A 4,756-nucleotide genomic window follows, 5' to 3' on the forward strand; every position below is an offset into this window, starting at 1 on the left:
TTTGTTCTTTTTTTGACAGTTTCTTTTCCACCTAAAACTCATATCCTCTCTATATTAATCTTAAAAACATTACAATTTTTTTTTCAACACATAATTATAATGTGTCCTTTATATATAGGAAATTACAAGAGGTATAAACCGTCATAGATAAATGAAAAGATTACAAATCTTAAACCAATAAGGAAAATGAAATCCTAATCATACAAGGAAAATGAAATCCTAATCATACAAGAAAAATGAAAACCATGAGAAAAGAAAAAGTCTAAACCACCTTTGGTTATGACATTCACTTAAACGGTTCATAACACTCTCCCTTGAATGTTATAACCATTAAGAGCTCGTAATACACTTTGGATGTTGTCTCATTAAAACCTTACCAGTAAAACCCAAAGGGATAAAACCATGGTTAAGGAAAAAGAGTACAACACATATTACTCCCCCTAATTTGTACCTCACTGAAGGTCTTTCAGTCGACGCATCCCAATCTGATGCGTAAGCTTCTTGAATGTAGAGGTCGGAAGTGACTTAGTGAATATGTCGGCTGAATTGTCACTTGAACGAACTTGTAGCACTTGGACCTCACCGGTAGATTTGACACTCCTCACTGAAACTTGAATATCTTGATGACCGTAGGACCAAATGACTTCGAAACACTTGGAAATCGAAGCTAACATCCATGTATAACTTCAGGCACACGTCTAGATCTTGGAAGATGGGAATATCTAGCAATATTTGGGATATCGGTCGAAATTGGGTATTCTGAGACAGCTTGTACATGTCTCACAAAAACAGTCATATCTCAAGTTATTTCATTTGAAATGACTTGATTCAAATTGGAGATGAAAGTAGACTCAAAGATCTTTCTCTGGACGCCAAGTCCATATTTTAATTCCATCTAGAAGGTCTTTTTTGATTCGCAAACATTTGACCTTCGTTTCTGTCCCGCGAATGGAATGTGTTCATCATAACTTGATTCCTTTTAAAGTATGACTGATCTTTGATCATTCTCTTCTCAGTCTCAAAAATACATTAGAAGAATGATATCTTTATCACTTAAGTGATAACATTCCTCTTTAGGTATCTATCATTAAGTGTTTTTTGTTGCCTCGTTAAAACCTTAACATGGAAAACCCAATGGGACAAAAACCATGATAAGGAAAAAGAGTACAACTACGAAACATCATCATATTTCTCCCCCTGGAAGCATCATCTTAGAGAGATGTTTTCACATCATATATATCTCCCTTTTAAGAATTGATATAAGCATCCTTAGTAATAAACTTATTTGATTGTCATATAATCTCTTAGACCATTGGATTTCTTATCCATAGCATTATTTTCACACAAAAGATCATATCTTGGTCTATTTGGACTCCTTGTCCAAATTTCCTTTTATAGACAATCTTCTAAACCTTCATATTATGCATATTTATACATACGAGTTATTATTTTGCTTCTTTTGAAAGTTATAAGTATGATTATCCCTCTTGTCATAAGAAATAACATCTTTCAATCATGAAAGAGATCAATAAATTTTCAATATCATGGTACTTCATGACCAATATTTTTTCTTTCTTTTATATGCTCAATATACTCACGCGGTAATGTTCTCTAGAACTAGCACTTACTGCTTCTAGCAGTCCAAATCCTTATGGGGTTTACTGCTTTTTACAGTTTATATTCTTTTGAATCTTTCACATAAATTTCATTGTTCCAGTGGTTCTCAGTTCTTTTTCTTTGTTGCCAGACTAAAGAAACTTGAAAGTTGATGCTTCCACCACATGATGTGTTTCTTATAGCAATTTCAGGTCTTTGTGAGAAGTCTTGCCCAACTACTCTTTTGCATCTCATAACTTTTCATCATCTCATTCATTCTTTCACATAATGACTTATTTATGTGCCACTGGTTTTACACCATTAGGTGTATGGACTACTTGTCAAAATACTCTCTCTTTCCAAGAGATTTAATCCCGCATCTATTGCTTATCTTGGCCAATCATTTCTTTGTGTACACTTTTCAATAGATGGTTTATGATCCTCATTCTCATCAACTGCTACATTGCATGCATAAATATTTAACGACGTCGATTTGATATTTGTTCCATATTGTACAAGACATGACATATCTATTTGAGATTTCTTTATTCTCAGGTACCTGAATTTCTTTCATGTCATGTTTTCTATCTCTTCTTGAGATTCTTAATATTTCATTCCTCGATTTTGCCATTCTCATTCATGCTCCTTTTTTCGAGGATTATTATATTTGGAACCGATAGGTCTATCATGCTTCAGGTGATCTTTAGACTCATTAGCAGTTTGAAATTGTCCTTCTGGGACATCTATATTAACTGGAGCATTTACAGCTGGTACTTGTGACTTAATCACTTTCTTAGGGTCAGTTAACGAGTCTGGCAACTCATATGTTAATCTTTGTAATAGAATTATCTCTATACATTCATTTTGGACTTCTATTCGCGCTCTTTAGTCTGAGGATCAATGATAATTCATTTCAACACGTTAATTCTCCAGCTGATTATTTTTCTTCCCCTAATGTTGGATAAACTAACTTTGAGTCTTTAAATAAATCTTGTAAAATCTTTTAGATTTTATCATCAGTGGAGATTATATCCAACATATTCATAACCTCCTTTGAGGTCCCATCTTTTATTGATGTGGCGGAGCAACTACAACTTATCCAAATTTTCTAGATGGGGATCTTTGGTTTCTGACCCAAAACCAATTTGATGGGGAGAGTTCTTAATTACTCTTTGGCATTATGCGAATCAATGCTGTTGCATCTTACGTATAAACATTAGATACAATATGTTCATCATGTATCCTCTTTGGCTTGTGAATTCACCAGTATTACCAATTAGTCTCGCAAACATTAGGATGCGGATCTATGACAAGGATACATGCGACCTTCTTGTCGATGCATTAATCATAAACATATGGTGGATGAACAATTAGTCTCGCAAACATTAGGATGCGGATCTATGACAAGGATACATGCGACCTTCTTGTCGATGCATTAATTATAAACATATGGTGGATGATCAGTCCACCAGTGGGTGATCAAGCCCACAACATCTCCTTGTATAAATAGACTCCAAATCTTTTGATTGGTGAAAACCGTATTCTTATATTTTCTTATAAGCAAGCAGCATATAGAAGATCATTCGTAAGAATCTTTTGGTTCTTCAATGAATGTCTATATGATTATCTTTCGCATTATTAATAAACCGGGATGGCATAACCGGCTTGCCAAACATTACACGTTCAGTAAACTTCTGGTTTACTATTACATTTATCTCCATTTTTTTAATCATTGTGTAGTACAATACAATAGTGCATTGGGTAATACTTGTGATTGAAAGTATTCAACATTTCCATTTACTTATTGTCTCAACATTGTTAGATGTAAAATCCCTTGGTTTTATTTTATAAATGACTCCTCAAGTCTATTTTCAGTATGAACATACTTCTGGGTGTTCCACTTACTAGGGATGTGAGATTCTCTAATTCTCCCCCTCGAGATGATAACACTACATTTTTGTCAATCTCGGATAGAATCTCAACTGAAAATCAACAACATACCCAACTTAAGGTCATTTGTTATATCTTAGATCCTTTTGATCTTTGAGACTTGGGAAAGTATAAGTTTCGTTCCCATAGGCATACATGTATCTGCTCTTCTAGAGCTTCCAATAATATTGATACTACAAGACATTGTACTCACAATAATTTTCTTTCATCTTTAGATGAATGAATCATATATCTTCTTTATTACCATGTTTATTTTCTCAATTTCAAGTGAGAGTATGAGTTTTAAAAAGAAACTCTTTGGATCTTGACCTTACATTAATAGCTCATTGTTTTTCTGAGTCTCAAGGACACAAGATACAAGTATAAACTTCTTTAATCTCTTTTGTCTGTTGGACAACATTACTTGTTTGAATATGTATTCTCATCTTTGCATCATTAAAAGTTTCTTCGAGAAATTTTACTTTTAAGCTTAACATCCAACATAGTTGAAATATAATTATAAACTCAAGGTTTTGTAATCTTTAGATGCAAAATAAATAATGAGCTTAGGTAATCGCATTCAGGTGATCGATCATACCTTTGGATTGTTTTCCAAAATTTATAGATTTTTTAAGATCAAGCTTTAAGCTTAAAACTCTCATATATATATATAATGGTAACGAAATATAATAATGAAGTATTTCAAATTATAGAGATATAGATTCTCATAAAAATTGTATTATATATTAGGAAGTAGATAATACTCCTATAATAATCATTATATGTACTAGTTTCCTATACTATTTAACAAAGTTTTAATTCAATCAATCAGTTTACTAATACTACATGTATCAGAATTTTATTAACCTTGTATTTAAAGTATGACAAATAAAAAATTACTTATCTTAATAAGGAGAAGGGCAACGGAGATCGGAGATCCAACCATATTTTTTTCAGCTGTTTATAATCTCGTATTATATCATCTCCTTTATAATAAGTAGATAATCCTGAAATACTATAAACTTGCTCATATAAATATGGCTATTATGTTAGTACACATCAATATTTCTACAAGAAATCAAATTTTATTAGAAATCTATATAATAATAAGAAAGTTCAGAATACAAATCATGACAGTATAAAATCAAAGCGTTATATAAACGAATCAATATCAATAATATAAAATTATTCATGCCATGAATTTAAAATATTAATCCAAGATGCTTAATTA

This window comes from Brassica oleracea, chromosome C5, assembly GCF_000695525.1.
Source record: "Brassica oleracea var. oleracea cultivar TO1000 chromosome C5, BOL, whole genome shotgun sequence".
NCBI lineage: Eukaryota > Viridiplantae > Streptophyta > Magnoliopsida > Brassicales > Brassicaceae > Brassica > Brassica oleracea.